General features: G+C 48.5%; 1 protein-coding gene across 4 annotated transcripts in view; it reads left to right on the top strand.

The window, feature by feature from the left end:
- The first annotated feature begins 2,251 nt into the window (after positions 1-2,251).
- SYMPK (symplekin) overlaps positions 2,252-21,209 on the top strand; it is a 767,776-nt gene continuing 748,818 nt past the window's right edge. For all 4 annotated transcript variants that reach the window (XM_030217309.1, XM_030217308.1, XM_030217307.1 and 1 more), the window contains exon 1: positions 2,252-2,322. The gene's annotated coding sequence lies outside the window, so the exon portion shown is untranslated. The remainder of the gene's footprint in view (positions 2,323-21,209) is intronic.

The raw sequence follows: 21,209 nt of genomic DNA, 5'->3' as shown, positions 1-21,209 counted from the left end.
ACACTTGAACATGAAGAGACGGTCCCTGCCTGACAGAGCTTACAATCTAATTAGGACAAACAAACAAGACATAAGGGAATATTAAAGAGAGGATGATAAAATACGGGTTCTGAACAAAGTGAATAAGGGTTAGGAGTTAAAAGCAACATCAAAAAGGTGGGCTTTTAGCTTAGATTTGAAGACAGCCAGAGATGGAGCTTGACGTACTGGCTCAGGAAGTCTATTCCAGGCATATGGTGCAGCAAGATAAAAGGAACGGAGTCTGGAATTAGCAGTGGAGGAGAAGGGTGCAGATAAGAGAGATTTACCCAGTGACTGTTAACCTACTCCCCTGACACACTGATTGGCACTGCGGGGAAAGTACTGGAGAAATGTTTGCAACTTCATTAAGGTTATCAATAGAAATCAGACAAAATAAAACATGGAAAAGAAAATAAGATGATACCTTTTTTATTGGACATAACTTAATACATTTCTTGATTAGCTTTCGAAGGTTGCCCTTCTTCGTCAGATCGGAAATAAGCAAATGTGCTAGCTGACAGTGTATATAAGTGAAAACATTCAAGCATTACTATGACAGTCTGACAGGGTGGGAGGATGGGGGTGGGTCGGAGGTATGCATGGGGACATCAAAGCATATCATTGATATTCTAACAGGATGGGTGTGGATAGGTGAGGGGTGGGGTGATCAACAGAGACATACAGCTTTATGGTTTATAATGGGCTAGGAACCCCAGGTCCTTGTTAAGTCCTTTCTGTTGGGTGTTAAAATATTCAATCATTCTGACTTCAAAGGTCTTACGTTCTTGTATGGTTTTAAAGTTACCTTTCAGTATTTTCACTGTGAAATCACTGGTACAGTGTCCTGGTTCTGTGAAGTGCTGTCCCACCGGTGATGCAAGGGCAACCTTCGAAAGCTAATCAAGAAATGTATTAAGTTATGTCCAATAAAAAAGGTATCATCTTATTTTCTTTTCCATGTTTTATTTTGTTTGATTTCTATTGATAACCTTAAGAGTGGACTAACACGGCTACCACACTCCTCAACTTCATTAAGAAATTAGACCATATAAAAAAAGTATGTCCAGAAATTGAGCCAATTCCTCCCCCACCCCTTTTGTGGGCTCCTGCACTTGGTGCAGTAATGCCTCTCAGGGGTAGATATTTAAAGTGATTTAAATTGTCAGGACAGGTATTTAAATCGCTTGTCTGAGAGTAAGCAGCAATATTCTCGGGAGTAAAGAGGTTAGGATTGTGAACTTTCTGACTTTTGAATAATTTTACATTAATGTCCACAATTTAGAAGGAAGAGTAATGTATCTGAACATTTTTCTGAGATTAAAATCTCTATCTGCACCCAGCAGATAAGAATGCACCTGGGGGGAGCCGGTTGCACACAAGGGGGGGGGGGTGTCATGCTGTACCGGGGGGGGGGGGATGGATGCCGCTGAACTCGTCGGGGGGGGGGGGGGGGGGGGGGGGGGGGGTGCAGCGGCAATCCGCCCGGGTGGCAGCCAACCAAGGATCACCATTGGGTAGTTCTGCCCTCATTATTCAATATGTCTTTTAAATAATAGTAATAAAAAAAATATGAAGTGCATTTTTATAATACGCCACTGCAATCCACAAAACAAAAGGAGCAAGTTCTTTCATGCCATAATTTTCTTTTGATGTAGGCACAGGAAAAAACTTTTAAATGCTCCCAGGTTTCAACCTAATTCATGTTTAATGTGTGAGATAAATGTCATAAGTTATTAGATAAGTAGATAGAAACTCTGATGTTGAGCACATGATTCTCATAACATGATGTCTGTTTTAGTGGCCCTTTACCAGGAGAAAAAAATGTCTACATAAGTATAACACATGTCCCTATACCCAGCCCCTCCAAATGACACACTGATTAGGATTTGTAACAAATTACTGCTCTACCTATGAAAAGTTATTCCGTTCTTATAGTTCTTCTGTGTACATCCGTATGCTGCACAAACTGACATGTTTGAAAATATAAATAAGATTAAATTAAAATGCTACCAACAATAAAGTACGACAACATGGAGGCAGCAGCTCATAGGTTTGTTTGCTTTGTTGTGAGTGTATGGGGATGACGTCTGCGCGAGGGATTGGAAACAGACACTACCCTCATTAGTTTCAACGTGTTGACGTCACTTCGTTTCCTGTTTTATCCACCCTCCTTGTTTCTCTTCAATCAAGATGCTGGCAGTCCTTGCCGGAAACAGGAGGTTGCGTCAGAGGGTGGAGCGCTGCGCAGCACTCACAGAAAACTTAACTGTGGGACTCGGGTCTGATGGTGGGCGACCTCAGGTATGAGTTTAATGGTAGGATGGGGGGAAGAGGTGCAGGGTTATAAACAAAAAGAAGAGTGGGAGACATACTGGATTGGGGAGAGCGGAAAAATAGACTACAGGGAGAGAAGAGTGATCCCCAATTGTGGAGAGGGGTGCTCTGCGTGTGTCACGTGTTAAATGTGTGTGACTTGGTGTCTGGCCGTCAGTGAAATATATAAATACATTTCCTTAGTAGTTGTAAATATTCGTTGTGGATGTGTCTAAAAGCCACATTATTCGTTGTACAGTAGTTTTTATAAGAACATAAAAATGTATTAGGATTTATTTACCGCCTTTTTGAAGGAGTTTACTCAAGGCAGTTTATAGTAAGAATAAATCAAACATGAGCATTATAGCAGTAAAAATATTGAAATAATATAAAATATGGTATATAATGCTACTTACAATGTCAACACAATACCTAATAGAATATTTTAATTGACAGTGTAGAGTATAAGCAAAGATGGAGTATATAGATAGGTAAAAAGAGAAAGAGGGAAAAGTGTTAAGGGGGGGGGGGGCAAATGCAGAAAGCATTGCCATGGCTTTAACCTGTTTTTATCGTGGGTTTTACTTTGCAGAGCAATACAGTAATGGTTTCCGCTCGGCCATGCAAAAAAGAAGAAAGTTTCTGATGCTTGTTATGTAGTTACATAAGTATTCATGACAATAGAGTTTTTCATTATTTCTCTAAAAATGCAGATGTTAGAAGCTGTCCACTGAAAACTCGAGCTTCTCTTAGGCTCCTCCGTGATTAGAACCGTGGTTAACGTTGGCCTCCGTTTCGCCACAGCTGCTTCAGAACCTTCGGTCTAATCTGCCAAGAGAGCAGACTCGAGGCAGTTACAACTTATAACATTTCACATCATCTCATAACAACTTTTCTATACAGCTTACTCTCCGTTCAGACTGCTGACGGAAACATGAAGGGCAGCAAGCATTACAAACATGGCGGTATAAGAACATTCTCTTGATGTCACACGCTGTCAAATCCCCACCAATGAAACATTACCATGAGCGGGGTCTATTCACGAACAGACTTTTCAAAATTGAAAAATAAATAAAGATTCTTTAGAAAAAATGAATCCACTCAATCTTGCCGTTCAGTCCGTTTGGAGACATTGAATTCAGCCTGAAAATCCATTGTTGTTCTTTTATTAATAGTCTTTGTCGCAAATCTTCTTTGTCATAAATCTGTTGCAGTACAACCACTCTTAAAGATGCAAATGTATGTGATAATTCGGTGCAATGCACTGCCAACAGAGATGTCGTTTTCTTTGTAGTTATAACACTTTTGTTTCAGTTAATCTCACTGACAACTGCCTAGAAGTTTGACCAACATAGAACAGCTGACAAGGGCAGATGATACCATAAATTACGCCCCTTGAGCTACACGTATTTATGTATAGAGAATATTTATTTCCTTGTCATCAAGCAGATGAAGCCATTACGTATGGGTTGTGTCCATCAACCAGCAGGGGGAGATAGAGAGCACTCAACTTTTCACAGTGCCTTATGGCCAGCTAGCTCCACTGCCTCTTCAGTATTCTCTATCTCCCCAAGCAGGGTGGCTGCAGCTTCGAGCTCCATCAAAAATCTGCCTGGGGGTGGCTCCTGGCTTGCCAGTTGTTAGCCGGGGTGTTAGAGGCTCTAGCAGCTTCACTTTGAAGGCACATAGGTTAGCCCTTTCCCTGCCTTACCCATGCCCCCGTGGATGTGGACATATTAGCCTGCTTTTCCCTGTCCTTTCCCACTCAGTGGATGCAGGCACATTGGTTCGCCTTTCCCACTCATCTGAGCCTCTGGAGTTCGTATTACCTCTGCTTTCCTCACAGCGTTAAAAAAAAAAAAATGGAACAGAGGTTTTCTTTTGAATCTTCTATGGGACCGGAGCTGTGATACTCGGTCCGGTGAGGTAAGAGTGTTTTCTATCTCCTCCGGGGTAGGTGCGCAATCGGGGCGTTTTTGGCGCGAAACCGCCATTTTGAATTTTCCCGCCGTGTTCGGCGATGGCTGCAGAGAATGTAAAGCGCTGTTCCCGGTGTGGCAAGCGCAAATCACCAGCGGGGCTCTGTAAATCGTGCTGTACAGGTGTAAGAGCTGGCCCGAGCATGGCGAGCGATGATTCTTCCCGCTCAGAGCTGGCAGCGGACGCCATTTTGAATTCACCGCAAGGTGCGGCCTCCGTAGAGACGGAGAGCCCTGAGCCTTGGGGGGGGGGGGGCGACCTCGAATTGAGGCTATTCAGGGAGCAGCTAGCCCCGGACGGGATCTGGGTACCCAGGGCGAGTTTTTCTCCCTTGATTTTGTGTTATTATTGCATAAAGCATACATGCTGAAAAGAGCTCTCCCTCAAGGGTCGTCTGAGGTCCCTTCTATTGTCCCCCCCCCCCCCGGTGGATTCTGGCCTGGGACTGCCCACTGAGGCTATTTTCCCTGATAATTAGCATAAAGAAAAGCGTAGAAGGGCTAATTCCCCTTCAGATTGTGGTGCACCTCCTCCCCCCCCCCCCCCCCCATGGTCGGGCTGTGAGGATTCGGAGAGTTCTGGCAGGCCTTCGTGGTCTGAGGAGCCAGAGTCAGGTGCAGAATTACCACAGGATCTGGATGATCCCTCCGCGGTGAGGATTTTCCACCGTGATGAGCTGCCAGCGCTTATTTCAGATGCCCTATAGGTCCTTTCTGTTGAAGAGCCTGACAGTGGCACGACCTCCTCTGTGATGGCTAGTACCAAAAAGCCTGCTCGAGCCTTTCCTTTGCATGACTCCATCCAAGAGCTTATTTCCGCTCAGTTTGCTGACCCCGAGGGACCTTTGAAAGTTTCCAGGGCTATGGGGCAATTATACCCTCTGCGTGAGGAGCATTTGGCTTGCTTTGCAAGGCCTAAAGTAGATGCCCTAGTCACTGCGGTGACAAAGAGAACTACCTTCCCTGTGGAAGGAGGAGTTGCCCTGAAGGATATACAAGACCGTAGGCTGGAAGCAGCACTTAAACGGTCCTTTGAAATTGCAGGTCTTACTGTTCGGGCGTCTGCATGCAGTTGTTATGCTGCTAGAGCCTGCCTGGCGTGGTTGCAACAGGCTCCAGCCCGGAGATGGAGCGGAGCCCTTCTCGGATGTGGCTCCGCGGCTGGAGTTGGCCTTGTCCTTTTTGGCTGATGCCCTTTATGATATTGTCAGAGCTTCGGCTAAACAAATGGCAGTAGCAGTGGCGGCTCGCCATCTTATTTGGCTATGACATTGGGCAGCGGTTGGTTGGTTGGTGAAGTTGAACGGCGGAGGTGGTCCCTCTTCACAAAAGTGGGGATAGGGAAGAAGCTGGAAACTACAGGCCGGTAAGCTCACTTCGGTTATTGGAAAAGTAATGGAAGCCATGCTGAAGGAAAGGATAGTGAATTTCCTGGAAGCCAATAAGTTGCAAGATCCGAGACAACATGGTTTCACCAAAGGGAAATCGTGCCAAACGAATCTCATTGAATTCTTTGACTGGGTGACGGGAGAATTAAATCAAGGACGTGCTATGGACATCATCTACTTAGATTTCAGCAAGGCTTTCGACACGGTTCCCCACAGGAGGCTCTTAAATAAACTAGACGGCCTGAAGATAGGACCCGAAGTGGTGAACTGGATTAGGAACTGGTTGACGGACAGACGCCAGAGGGTGGTGGTGAATGGAGTTCGCTCGGAGGAAGGAAAGGTGAGTAGTGGAGTGCCTCAGGGATCGGTGCTGGGGCCGATTCTGTTCAATATATTTGTGAGTGACATTGCCGAAGGGTTACAAGGTAAAGTTTGCCTTTTTGCGGATGACACCAAGATTTCTAACAGAGTGGACACCCCGGAGGGTGTGGAAAACATGAAAAAAGATCTGAAGAAGCTAGAAGAATGGTCTAACGTTTGGCAATTAAAATTCAATGCGAAGAAATGCAAAGTGATGCACTTAGGGAGTAGAAATCCAAGGGAGACGTATGTGTTAGGCAGGGAGAGTCTGATAGGCACGGACGGGGAGAGGGATATTGGGGTGATAGTATCTGAGGACCTGAAGGCGACGAAACAGTGCGACAAGGCGGTGGCAGTAGCTAGAAGATTGCTAGGCTGTATAGAGAGAGGAGTGACCAGCAGAAGAAAGGAGGTTTTAATGCCCCTGTATAAGACGTTGGTGAGGCCCCACCTGGAGTATTGTGTTCAGTTTTGGAGGCCGTATCTTGCGAAGGATGTTAAAAAAATGGAAGCGGTGCAAAGAAAAGCTACGAGGATGGTATGGGATTTACGTTCCAAGACGTATGAAGAGATGCTTGCTGACCTGCACATGTACACCCTGGAGGAAAGGAGGAACAGGGGTGATATGATACAGACGTTCAAATATTTGAAAGGTATTAATCCGCAAACGAATCTTTTCCGGAGATGGGAAGGCGGTAGAACGAGAGGACATGAAATGAGATTGAACGGGGGCAGACTCAGGAAAGATGTCAGGAAGTATTTCTTCACGGAGAGGGTGGTGGACGCTTGGATGCCCTCCCGCGGGAGGTGGTGGAGATGAAAACGGTAACGGAGTTCAAACATGCGTGGGATATGCATAGAGGAATCCTGTGCAGAAGGAATGGATCCTCAGAAGCTTAGCTGAAATTGGGTGGTGGAGCAGTTGGGGGGAAGAGGGGGTGGTGGTTGGGAGGCGAGGATAGGGGAGGGCAGACTTATACGGTCTGTACCAGAGCCGGTGATGGGAGGCGGGACTGGTGGTTGGGAGGCGGGAAATACTGCTGGGCAGACTTATATGGTCTGTGCCCTGAAAAGGACAGGTACAAATTCAAGGTAAGGTATACACATATGAGTTTGTCTTGGGCAGACTGGATGGACCATGCAGGTCTTTTTCTGCCGTCATCTACTATGTTACTATGTAAGGCCTTCTCCTATTTGGTGAGGAGTTGGGGAAAAAAAAAGGCCTGGGAGATCCTAAACCCCAGCGCTTGCCCGAAGATAGGCCGAGGCCTTCCTCCAAGGGCCCTGGCGGTCCACTCCTCTTATAGACCTCGCTTCCGTGAAGCTAGACGGTACCGCCTGGGGCGTTCTGCTCTGTTCACTTCTCGTACCCGTTTTTCAGCAAAGGAACTCCTTTCGCTCGGACAAGCGTTCCGCAGCCACCGGCTATGCCTGGAGTTCAGGGGCGACCCTCTCGATGGTGCGCCGGCCCCCTCTTCGTTTCCTGTCATCGGAGGACGTCTTTCCCTCTTTGCCGAGGAGTGGGCCAATATTTCCTCAGATCAGTGGGTTCTGGACCATGGGTTCTGTAGCCATCTCTGATCACAGAGATGGCTACAGAATAGAATTCAACGCCCCAGTAAGAGACGTGTTTGTGGAGTCCCGATGTGGTTCTGCCGCCAAACGGGCGGCGGTAGATGAGACTTTGCAATGTCTGATTCAGTTAGGGTCCGTGTCCCCGATACCTCCCGCCGAACACGGCTATGGCCGATACTCCATCTACTTTGTGGTGCAGCGAAAAGGTGGGTTTTTTCGCCCTATTCTGGACTTAAAAGAATTAAACAAGTCCCTGAGAGTGCGGCATTTCCACATGGAAACCCTGCGCTCCGTCATTGCTGCGGTACAGCCAGGAGAGTTTCTCACGTCTCTAGACCTGAAAGAAGCTTACTTACACATACCAATTTGGCCCCCGCATCAGAAGTTTCTGAGGTTTGCGGTGTTGGGAAAACATTTCCCGTTCCGGGCCTTGCCTTTTGGCCTCGCCACAGCTCCCCGAACCTTTTCGAAGGTAATGGTGGTAGTAGCTGCTTTGCTCAGGCGAGAAAGTATCAGGGTTCACCCGTACCTAGACGACTGGCTCCTCAGAGCAGACTCTGTAACAGAGAGCTATCAAGCTACAGCCAGAGTGGTCTCAGTACTTCAATCTCTAGGCTGGGTCGTCAATATGGCCAAAAGTCACCTGACCTCCTCGCAATCTCTAGAATATTTGGGGGCCAGGTTCGACACAGACTCGGGCTATGTATACCTACCTGAGCTAAGGCGGTGCAAGCTTCAGAACCAGGTCCGTCTGCTCCTGAGGATGCCCCGCCCGCGAGCTTGGGACATTGTCCAGCTGCTGGGATCGATGACAGCCACATTAGAAGTGGTGCCCTGGGCGAGAGCGCACCTGAGACCTCTACAGTATTCCCTACTTCAAAGATGGTCTCCAGTTTCTCAGGATTATCAATGCAGACTTTCTTGGCTCCCTGCGGCCCGCCTCAGTATGGAGTGGTGGCTCTCAGACAGCATGCTGTGGCGAGGAATGCCGCTGGCGCTCTCCGATTGGTGTCTATTAGTGACAGATGCCAGCCTGAAGGGCTGGGGCGCACATTACAAGGGGAAGCATGCCCAGGGTCTATGGACACACGAGGAGTCGGAGTGGTCCATCAACTGCCTGGAGTTGAAAGCGGTGTTTCAGGCGCTTCTGGCCTTTCAAGTGACCCTGGAAGGATTGGCTGTCAGAGTGATGTCGGACAACACGACAGCAGTGGCCTACATAAATCGACAAGGCGGCACTCAGTGCAGAGCACTGGCTGCGCAGGCCGAACAGATTTGCCACTGGGCCGAGCTGCGTCTTCAGTTTCTGTTGGCAGCTCACATTGCAGGTCAGAGCAACGTGCAAGCCGATTATCTAAGCAGGCATCAGATCGATCCAGCAGAATGGGAACTAGCAGACAAACTATTCCTGCAGATATGTGCCAAATGGGGCAAGCCCTTGATGGATCTTATGGCGACAAGTTCAAATGCCAAAGTCCCGTTCTTCTTCAGCAGACGGAGATATCCTCGCTCGGCAGGGTTGGATGCCTTGACTCAGCCCTGGCCTCCGGGCCTACTATATGTGTTCCCTTCGTGGCCCTTGATAGGGCGCGTGCTCCTGCGGATTCGGCTGCACCCTACTGTCACCCCCCATCTGTCATATCCTCGACCTCTTTCTCTCCACTGCAACTGTCCCGGACTCCTTCAAGCATGCTGTAGTCACACCACTCCTCAAAAAACCATCACTTGACCCTACCTGTCCCTCCCACTACCGTCCCATTTCCCTTCTACCCTTCCTCTCCAAGTTACGTTCACAGCCGTTGCCTTGATTTTCTCTCCTCTCATGCCATCCTTGATCCGCTTCAATCCGGCTTTCGCCCCTTACACTCTACAGAAACGGCGCTATCTAAAGTCTGCAATTATCTCTTCCTTGCCAATCCAAAGGCCACTATTCCATCCTCATCCTCCTTGACCTATCCGCCGCTTTTGACACTGTCAATCACAATTTACTTCTTGACACACTGTCCTCGTTTGGGTTCCAGGGCTCTGTCCTCTCCTGGTTCTCCTCTTATCTCTCCCACCGTACCTTCCGAGTACATTCTCATGGTTCTTCCTCCACCCCCATCCCGCTCTCTGTTGGAGTTCCTCAGGGATCTGTCCTTGGTCCCCTTCTTTTTTCAATCTACACCTCTTCCTTGGGCTCCCTGATCTCATCCCATGGCTTCCAATATCATCTTTATGCTGACGACACCCAGCTTTATCTCTCCACACCAGACATCACTGCGGAAACCCAGGACAAAGTATCGGTCTGCCTATCCGATATTGCTGCCTGGATGTCCAACCGCCACCTGAAATTGAACATGTCGAAGACCGAGCTTCTTGTCAACCCACTTCGCCCCTCCCTCCACTCTCTATCTCAGTTGATAACACCCTCATCGTCCCCGTCTCATCTGCCCGCAACCTCAGAGTCATCTTCGACTCCTCCCTCTCCTTCTCTGCGCATAACCAGCAGATAGCTAAGACCTGTCGCTTCTTCCTCTATAACATTAGCAAAATTTGCCCTTTCCTCTCTGAGCACACCAACCGAACTCTCGCCCACTCTCTCATTACCTCTCGCCTTGACTACTGCAAGCTACTCCTTACTGGCCTCCCACTTAGCCATCTATCTCCCCTTCAGTCCGTTCAGAACTCGGCTGCACGTCTTATCTTCTGCCTGGACCGATATACTCATATCACCCCTCTCCACAAGTCACTTAACTGGCTTCCAATCAGGTACTGCATATAGTTCAAGCTTCTCCTGCTAATCTACAAATGCACCCAATCTGCAGCCCCTTCTTACCTCTCTACCCTCATCTCCCCTTACGTTCCTACCCGTAACCTCCGCTCTCAAGACAAATTCCTCCTTTCAGTACCCTTCTCCACCACCGCCAACTCCAGGCTCTGCCCCTTCTGCCTCGCCTCACCCCATGCTTGGAATAAACTCCCTGAGCCCATACGGAAGGCCCCCTCCCTGCCCATCTTCAAATCCTTGCTCAAAGCCCACCTCTTCAATGTCGCCTTTTGCACCTAACCACTATACCACTATTCAAGAAATCTAGACTGCCCCAACTTGACATTTCGTCCTTTAGATTGTAAGCTCCTTTGAGCAGGGACTGTCCTTCTTTGTTAAACTGTACAGCGCTGCATAACCCTAGTAGCGCTCTAGAAATGTTAAGTTGTAGTAGTAGTAGTAGTAATTCGGAGATGGGAGGTCAGGGTGAGTTTTTCTCCCCCGAGTTTGTGCTTATTTTACATAAAGTCTTCATGCTGAAAAGAGCTCTGCCGCAGGTGTCTGATACTGCGTTGCTACCTGGTTCTTCTCCGACTGATGATGGCCCAGGGCTGATGCCAGACATGGATGCCCTTGAGCGTTGGATGCACACTAAGCATAGATGGGTAAATTCCCCATCGGAGAGTGGCGCTCCCCCTCCCCCCCCCCCCCCCATGGTTGGGCTGTGGGGACTCTGAGGGATCTGGCAGGCCTTCGTGGTCTGAAGAGCGAGAGGAAGGAGCCGGTTTGCCACTGGATCTGGATGATCCCACTGCTGTTCGGATTTTCCACCGCGATGAGCTGCCAGCACTTATCTCTGATGCCTTACAGGCCCTATTGATGACCCTGTTCAAGGCGAGGCCTCCTCTGGCAATCCGAGGATGGCGAGTACTAAGAAGCCTGCTCGTGCCTTTCCTTTGCATGACTCCATCCAAGAGCTTATTTCTGCTCAATGGGCTGACCCCGAGGGGCCCTTGAAAGTGGCCAGGGTGATGGGGCATCTTTACCCTCTGAGTGAGGAGCACTTGGCCTGTTTTGGGTTGCCTAAAGTGGATGCCTTAGTCACGGCGGTGACAAAAAAGACCACCCTCCCAGTAGAGGGAGGGGTTGCCCTGAAGGACATTCAGGACCGGCGGCTGAAATCAGCGCTAAAACGGTCCTTTGAGATTTCAGGCCTAGTCTTAAGGGCGTCTGTTTGCAGTTCTTATGCTGCTTGAGCCTGCGTCTCTTGGTTACAACAGACAGTGGAACAGCCCGTGGATGGTGCGGAGTCCCTCGCTGAGGTTGCATCGGGCATGGAGTTGGCCTTGTCATTTTTAGCTGACGCCCTCTATGATCTGGTCAGAGTTTCGGCTAAACAGATGTCTGTGGCGGTGTCCGCCCGCCACCTTCTATGGCTACGGCATTGGGCGGCTGACATGGCCTCTAAGCAAAGGCTGGTGAAGTTGCCCTTTCGGTGCCTTCTGTTATTTGGAGAGGAGTTGGAGAAGATTGTTAAAGGCACGTTTTCAAAGCTGGAACTAGGTTTGTGAGCCCTTGGGCCACTGCCGAGGAGCGGCAGTGGCAGGCAAAACCACCCCACACCGGAGACTAGGCAGAACAGGACTGGAACCCCGGACTGGAGTTGCAGCAGAGGCAAACAAGCAGGAATAAGCAGAGCAGGCACACTTAAACTTCATCTGCGCTTGGCCGCTTTTCACCAGGAGTTGAGCCCCTGGCTGCAGGTGGCCAGCAGGACTTACTGGGCAAGGCAGGACTGGATACCCACTAGACTGGACCAGGACTGAGGGTCAGAGGGGAAAGGAACATACAGGGGCAGCAGGGCAAGGAAGGGAAAGCTAAAGGGCAGGACTGAAAGCTGCAAGCAGCCACTAAAACAGGGAACAAACACTGGTAGACAAGAGACAAAACTGAAAGCTGCCAGGCAGCCACTGAACAAGAAACACTGAGAACCTAGAACTAGACAAAGACATACAAGCAATACAATACAAGAAGCTACACAAAGACTAAACTAGAATCAGGCAAGAACTTGAACCAGAAACTAAACTAGGCAGAAGTGCAACAAGCACCAACATACCAGGGCCTTAGGCGATGCAAAGGCAAAGCAGAAAGGTTTCAAAATGGCTAATAAGCCCAGCAGCAGCTGAGACTCACTGCAGCAATCACCAGGCAACTAAGGGTGCTGTGCAGGTTCAAACAAAACAAGCAGGTCTGGCAGTCTGGAAGATCCGGACCAGACTGGGCTGAAATCTGGAACGGGTGACAGCACACAGACAAGCTAATGCAGCCAGCACACACAGACAGAGACGGAACTAACTCACAAAGAACAGACAGAAGCTAGCTCAGAAACTAGTGGAAGTGGAGGAGTGGCCTAGTGGTTAGGGTGCTGGACTTTGGTCCTGGGGAACTAAGGAACTGAGTTCAATTCCCACTTCAGGCACAGGCAGCTCCTTGTGACTCTGGGCAAGTCACTTAACCCTCCATTGAGCCTGCCATGAGTGGGAAAGTGTGGGGTACAAATGTAACAAACAAACTGACCACAGGAAATAAGGAGAGTCTGAGAGGGGTCACGGCCACAGACGTGACAGTTAAAGACCTGGGTGATGCTAAACCCCAGCGGTTACCTGAGGATAGGCCGCGGCCTTCTTCCGAAGGTCAAGTGGTTGGTTCCCTCCTCCTCCAGACCTCGCTTCCGTGAAGCTACAAGGTATCGCCCGGGGCGCTCTGCTGGGTTTACTCCACGTGCCCGCTTTCAGCAGAGGAACTCCTTTCGCTCAGACAAACACTCCGCAGCGGCAGGCTCAAGGCCAGGAGTTCAGGGGCGTCCTCCACAATGATGGGACGCCGGTCCACTCCTCCTTTACAGCTGTAGGAGGACGCCTTTCCCTCTTTCTCGAGGAGTGGACCAAGATTACCTCAGATCAGTGGGTCCTGGACCTGAGCAGAGAAGGTTACTGATTGGAATTCGGTGCCCCAGTGAGAGACGTGTTTGTGGAGTCCAGATGCGGTACTGCCGTCAAACGGGCGGCGTTAGAGGAGACCTTACAAGTCTTGTTGCACCTTGGAGCGGTGATCCCTGTGCCTCCTGCCGAATACGGCTGCGGTTGTTACTCCATTTATTTTGTGGTGCCGCGAAAAGGCGGGTCTTTTCGGCCCATTCTCGACTTAAAGTCAACGAGTCACTAAGAGTGCGGCATTTTCACATGGAAACCCTGCACTCCGTCATTGCAGCGGTACAGCCAGGAGAATTCCTCACGTCTCTGGACCTAAAAGAAGCTTACTTGCACATTCCTATATGGCCCCCGCACCAACGGTTCCTCCGGTTTGCGGTGTTGGGAAATCATTTCCAGTTTCGGGCCTTGCCTTTTGGCCTCGCCACAGCTCCCCGAACCTTTCCAAGGTAATGGTGGTAGTAGCTGCTTTTCTCAGGCGAGAGGATATCCGGGTTCACCCATACCTCGACGACTGGCTCATCAGAGCAGACTCTGTAGAAGAGAGTCGTCATGTAACAGCCAGAGTGGTCTCAGTACTGAAATCTCTGGGCTGGGTCGTCAATATAGCCAAAAGTCACCTGGCCCCCTCTCAATCTCTAGAATATTTCGGGGGTCCAGTTCGACACAGCCTCGGGGTTTGTCTTTCTACCTGACCAAAGGCGGTGCAAGCTTCAGAATCAGGTCCATCTGCTCCTGAGGATGCCTCGCCCGTGAGCTTGGGACTTTGTCCAGCTGTTGGGGTCGATGACGGCCACCTTGGAAGTGGTGCCATGGGCGAGAGCGCACATGAGACCTCTGCAGATTGCCCTGATTCAACGATGGTCTCCTATGTCCCAGGATTATCAATGCAGACTCACATGGCTCCCTGCGGCCCGACTCAGTATGGAGTGGTGGCTCTCGGACAGCATGCTGCGGCGAGGAATGCCGCTAGCGCTTCCCGATTGGTGCCTGGTGGTAATGGATGCCAGCCTGAAGGGCTGGGGAGCACATTGCCAGGGAATCTATGCCCAGGGTCTGTGGACACCCAAGGAAACGGGGTGATCCATCAATCACTTAGAACTGAGAGCGATATTCCAGGCTCTTCTGGCCTGTCACATGACTCTGGAGGGACTGGCTGTCAGAGTTTTGTCGGACAACACGACAGCAGTGGCCTACATAAATCGACAAGGCGGCACTCAGTGTCAAACACTCAGATAAGCCACTGGGCCGAGCTACATCTGCAGCTTCTGTCAGCAGCTCACATAGCAGGTCAGAGCAACATGGAAGCTGACTTTCTAAGCAGGTATCAAATCGACCCTGCGGAGTGGGAACTGGCAGAAGAAGTGTTCCTTCAGATCTGTGCCAAATGGGGAACGCCCGTAGCGGATCTTATGGCCTCAAGCACAAATGCCAAAGTCCCGTCCTTTTTCAGCAAATGGAGAGGAGAGATCCTCGCTCGGTGGGGTTGGATTCCTTGGCTCAACCCTGGCCCCCTGGTCTCCTGTATATGTTCCCTCCTTGGCCCTTAATAGTGCGGCGACTCCTGCGAATTCGGCTGCATCAAGGAGTGGTGATCCTCATTGCCCTGGATTGGCCCAGGCGGCCATGGTATGCAGACCTCCGGCGGATGCTGGTGGAGGCTCTCCTTCCTTTGCCTCTGGTACCGAACCTGTTGACGCAGGGTCCGGTGACCATGGAGGATCCCTGCCGCTTTGGTCTTACGGCATGGCTATTAAGAGGGCGCAATTGAGAGACAAGGGCTATTCTAACAAGGTCATCTTCACTCTCTTGCAGGCCCGCAAGCGTTCCACTTCCATTGCCTATGCTCGGATCTGGCGCCAGTTTGAGGGTTGGTATGTTTCTAAAGTGATCACACCCCTGCGGGCTTCTGTCTCGCCGATACTTGACTTTTTGCAGGATGGTATACAAAAAGGCTTGGCCTATAATTCCCTGCGTGTTCAAGTGGCAGCCTTGGCATGTTTTTGGGGGAAGGTTGCTGGCTTCTCCCTGGCTGCGCATCCGGACATTGCATGGTTTCGTAGAGGGGTGCTTCGGCTCCGGCCTCCCCTGCGGGCCCCTTGTCCGGCTTGGAACCTGGGGCTAGTATTAAAGGCTCTTCAGTGTTCGCCCTTTGAGCTGCTGAGGCGAGCTTCGGAGAAGGATGCGACTCTAAAGACAGTCTTTTTGGTGGCTATTACATCGGCGAGATGGGTGTCGAGACCCATTTCTGCAATTCTCAGAGTCCGGAGTAACGGTACGTACTGTGCCTTCCTTCCTGCCTAAGGTGGTTTCAGCGTTTCACCTAAACCAGCCTATTTATCTGCCCTCCTTTTCTAGGGAGGAGTTTCTGGAATCTTTTGGGCAGTTGCACCTTCTGGATGTGTGCTGGGCTGTGTTGCAGTATCTGCAGATGTCTAATACTTTCAGGACCTCTGATCAACTTTTTGTATTGTCATGTCCTCGCAGAGGGTCTCTAGCGTCTAAAGCCACTATAACTCGTTGGCTTAAGGAAGCCATTTTTTCTGCATATCTGCTATCTGGCCGGCCTCCGCCAGACGCCTTTAAGGCACATTCCACAAGAGCGATTTCTTCCTCTTGGGCTGAGACGGGAGCACACTCTCTTCAAGAGATAGGTAGTGCAGCTACTTGGGCTTTTCAGCTCTCTTTTGCCCGTCATTACAGGCTGGATGTGGCTGCCAGGAGGGACGCGCTTTTTGGAGCACAAGTGCTGGCGCGTGGTGTGGCTTGTTCCCGCCCTATCTAGGGATTGCTTTGATACATCCCATTCGTAATGGAGTCATCTGCTGCTGATGACAAGGAAGGGAAAATTAGGTTCTTATCTTGGTAATTTTCTTTCCTTTAGTCACAGCAGATGAATCCATGATCCCTCCCTGATTAACTCTGTTTTGTGTTCAGTTTTTCCTGCAGACATGTTCCCTCATTGGGAGAAGTTGGAAAACAGTCTTCAGGATTTCTGTTCTACTACAGGAGGTTGAGTTCATCCCTCCTTTGTGTTATTGCTCCTGTTCTGCGGCGTTTGTTCGCTGTGAGGAAAGTTCATGTTATGCTGCTTTGCGGTTTAACACTGCTTTGGAAGCTTCAAAATACTGAGAGGCAGATGGAGCTAGCCGTTCTAGAGGCACTATGGTTTTGTGTTCTCTATCTCCCCCTGCTGGTAGGTGGACACAACCCATTTGTAATGGATTCATCTGCTGTGACTACAGGAAATAAAATTACCAAGGTAAGAACCTAATTTTTCCTTACTACACTCTCTGGCAATGAATTCCAGAGTTTAATTACACATTGAGTGAGGAAATATTTTCTCCGATTCATTTTAAATGTACTACTTTATTGCCTGCCGCCTAGTCCTAGTATTTTTGGAAAGAATAAACATCTGCCTGTTCTACTCCACTCATTATTTTATAGACCTCTATCATATCTTCCCTCAGCCATTTTTTCTCCAAGCTGAAGAGCTTTAGCTGCTTTAGCCTTTCCTCATAGGGAAGTGGTCCCATCCCCTTTATCATTTTCGTCACCCTTCTCTGTACCTTTTCTAATTCCACTTTATCTTTTTTGAGATGCAGTGACCAGAATTGAACACAGTATTCAAGGTGCAGTCATGAAGCAGGATCTCTTACAAATGATGGAGAGTTTGATAATTTAGAAAAGCTGCACAGTTGTTAATACATCCCTGAAGATGGGTGAAACGGGACCTGATGATTTGAATTTTTTTAAAGATAAGTGCAAGCTTATCCAGTTATAAAGACTGTGGTTTGAATGAAAGCAAAAAGAAATCATTTGAAAAATAAAAAATGTTTTTGTTTCTGGACCAATGAAATCTAACCACATTATCGCTAAATAGACAAGTATGTACTAGTGTCATTAGTGATGGTTTCTGAGGTCCTCCTTTCCCTTTAAAAAGATAACGGGTGAACAATTTTGTTTACAGTTTTTTATGCCTGATAGGTACTGAGGGGGAGAGGGATCTTGGGGTGATAGTATCCGAGGATCTGAAGGCGACGAAACAGTGTGACAAGGCGGTGGCCGTAGCGAGAAGGTTGCTAGGCTGTGATCAGCAGAAGAAAGGAAGTGTTGATGCCCCTGTACAAGTCGTTGGTGAGGCCCCACCTGGAATATTGTGTTCAGTTTTGGAGGCCGTACCTTGCGAAGGATGTTAAAAAAATGGAAGCGGTGCAAAGAAAAACTACGAGAATGGTATGGGATTTGCGTTCCAAGACGTATGAGCAAAGACTTGCTGACCTGAACATGTATACCCTGGAGGAAAGGAGGAACAGGGGTGATATGATACAGACGTTCAAATACTTGAAAGGTATTAATCCGCAAAAAAATCTTTTCCGGAGATGGGAAGGCGGTAGAACGAGAGGACATGAAATGAGATTGAAGGGGGGCAGACTCAAAAAAGATGTCAGGAAGTATTTTTTCACGGAGAGGGTGGTGGATGCTTGGAATGCCCTCCCGCGGGAGGTGGTGGAGATGAAAACGGTAACGGAATTCAAACATGCGTGGGATATGCATAAAGGAATCCTGTGCAGTAGGAATGGATCCTCAGAAGCTTAGCTGAAATTGGGTGGCGGAGCAGGTGGGGGAAGAGAGGTTGGTGGTTGGGAGGCGAGGATAGTGGAGGGCAGACTTATACGGTCTGTGCCAGAGCCGGTGATGGGAGGCGGGACTGGTGGTTGGGAGGTGGGAAATACTGCTGGGCAGACTTGTACGGTCTGTGCCCTGAAAAAGGAAGGTACAAATCAAGGTAAGGTATACACATATGAGTTTATCTTGTTGGGCAGACTGGATGGACCATGCAGGTCTTTTTCTGCCGTCATCTACTATGTTACTATATGTTATGGATAAGACCTTTGTATTTTGTTTTGTGGAATATTTACGTCTTGATAATCTCAGTTTTGATTATGGAACTTTTTTTGTTCTGGAAGGTGGCTGGCTTTCAACCTGAAGGTCATAGGTTCAAGGCTGGTTTGTGTATCATATTAGAAGCTGTGGAACTCGGCTCCATTTAAATTGGGGCATATTCTACTTTACTGTCCCATATTGCTTGCCTTGACAAGCAGTTTATTGCATGGCTGGGACAGCTATCACTACATTACAGTGCTAAACGTTAGCTGGTTTGCCAGAGCAACTTTGCTTTCTAATATTGTACACTGACACTGGCCAAAACTATTGCATAACAGCTCCAGCCACCACTGTATCAGCGGCACTGCTAGCTCTATGCTGTAGTGTCTCAAAATGCTTCTGTTGCACTTGAGCTACTTCAATGTAGAGGAATAGCTTAATGGTTAGCAGCCAGCTGAGAGATCACAGAGGTTGCTGGTTCAAGTCCCACTGCAGCTTGCCATCAATAGAGCCATATTTTGCTACACCATCTAGCTCTGGCTCTTTGCCACACTAGTTAGCGCCAATGCGCAGCTATGCCAGCCAGTTCTAGTGCACGGCCACACCAGCTAATTCTTGACCCTCTCGGCAAGAAGATAGCTCTGGCTTTGGCATTGGACAGCTGATATTTAGCAAGCTACCTTTTAGAGGTAAACTTCTGTTTGGAGAAGATTTAAAGAAGTTGGGTAAAGACCTAGAGGACTCCAAGTCTTAGAGATTGCCAGAGGGCATGTCTAAAGATTCTTTTTTAAATCCTCTTGGCCTCGTCTTAGGTCTTGTGAGGCCAAGAGCTACAGGCCAGGCAAATCAAACTTTCAGGGTACCCACTTCAACAAAGACAAGCTGCCTTTCATGCTGACAGAGAGAACTTGGCTTCAAAACTCTAGGTCTACTATTGCCTTCAGCATCTCCCAATGATGGGGTCTTGGTTCGATCCTCAGGCTTTATAATAGCAGGACTCCTCTCCAGGTTCCACGAGGAGTGGACCAGAATTACCTCAGACCGATGTGTCTTGGAAATACTAAAGCAGGGTTACAAACTGAAATTCTCCAACTCCACTGTAGCTTTTTTTTCTTGGAATCTCCATGCAAGCTCCAGCCCAAATATCAAGCAGTTCAAGCCACCTTGCAAACACTTTTTAATTTTGCAATTGGGGGAGCAAGAAGTTATTCCATTTACTTTGTTGTTCCAAAGAAGGAAGCTTCCTTTCACCTGGGTTTGGATGTTATGAGTCAACAGTGTTAAAGGTTCAAAATTTCACAGTGGGAACATTGCAGTCTGTAATTGTTCAAACCTCCCTGGATCTCAAGGAAGTGGGCTTTCGTATTCCCACTTCACCTTCCCACAGAAGATTTGTGACTTGTAGTCCTTGGGAAACATTATCAATTTACGACCATGTCATTCAGCCTTTCCACATCACCAAGGACATTTTTTCAAGGTCATTGTAGTAGTGGCAGCCTTTCTTCCCAAGGATAGATTACAGGTTCATCCATACCTCGTGATTTGGCTGATTTGTGAGTCTTCATATGTTGTTCATCAGCAAACGATTCACACCCAAGTCAGGTTCTACTTTCCCTACCAGGTCCTGGGATCTGGGAATATGTTCAAGTTCTGGGTTCAGTGGCCTCTGTCTTGGGCCAGATTCCACATCAGACCATTTCAGGGGTTCCTTCTCAGCGTTAGTCTCCATCTCTCTTGGACATTCCAAGCCAAATTCAGCCTGAATTGGTGGATTCAGCACAGCCTTCCTCTGACAATTCAGAAGTTCTCTATTTCTGCAGGTGGCTGTCTGCAAAAGATTTCAGATTCCTTTTAGAAGTCTGACAGTCAATCTCCTCCTGATTTGGTTGTGCCACTGGGTGGCAGATGCAGCTTACACCAGCAGCTGGTTAAGCTCCCTTTTTAAGGGCAAGCTGTTGTTTGGTGAGGACTTAGCGAAGTTGGTGAAAGATCTGGGTGACTCACACTTGGCGTCTACCTGAAAACATGTCTTAAGAACTCTGTCCTGTTGAGATCCTCTGGATTTCTCCTGAAGGGGTGAAGGGGCCCACAGTCCCGTAGTTTCTGCCTTTCATCTCCATCACCCTTTGTTTCTTCCCACTTCCTTGATTTTCGCCATGCTCTCCTACACTATGTAGAAGTGACCGAGTTCCATAGGTCAGATCGTTCGTACTTTGCTTTCGACCTCTGAAAGGTAGTGTGGCTTCCAAAGCCACGCTAGCTCACTGGGTCAAGGGGGCTATCACGTCTGAGTGTTTACTAACAGGTAACCACTTCTGGACAGATTCCGGATGCCTTCTACCCAAGCTGTCATGACTTCCTGTGTGGAAGCCCGTCTGTTCTCCTTGGAGGAAATACGTAGGGCGGCAACATGGTCTTCCTTGCATACCTTCTCCAGACACTACCATTTGGATGTCTCTGCTCGGTCGGATTCATCTTTTGGAGTATCGGTGCTATCCGCGGGAGCTTCAGGTTCCCACCCTACTTTTGGACTACTTTGCTACATCCAACAAGTCTCTGGATTCATCTGCTGCTGACGCTAAGGAATGAAAAATGATTTCTTACCTGATAATTTTCTTTCCTTTAGTCACAGCAGATGAATCCAGAGTCCCACCCTGTTTTTCCGGTGGTTCCTATTAGTTAGTTCTGTCTGTTGGAACTTGTTACATTTTTATATTTTAGATGGATTGCTGTAATCAGTTTACGTGTTTGAGTTATTGGATTATCACTTTTACCTGTGGGGAAGGAGAGATGCTATAATTGTTTTCTTTTTCTTTGTTGTGAAAAATACTGACTGACCAAGGAACATCCCATCTTATAAGACAGTATCTCCACTTGCTGGTATATGGTCACAACTCACAAGTCTCTGGATTAATCTGCTGTGACTAAAGGAAAGAAAATTATCAGG

Source organism: Microcaecilia unicolor, chromosome 11 (assembly GCF_901765095.1).
Source record: "Microcaecilia unicolor chromosome 11, aMicUni1.1, whole genome shotgun sequence".
In the NCBI taxonomy this organism is placed as follows: Eukaryota; Metazoa; Chordata; class Amphibia; order Gymnophiona; family Siphonopidae; genus Microcaecilia; species Microcaecilia unicolor.
This window is presented reverse-complemented; position numbering and strand designations above follow the sequence as displayed.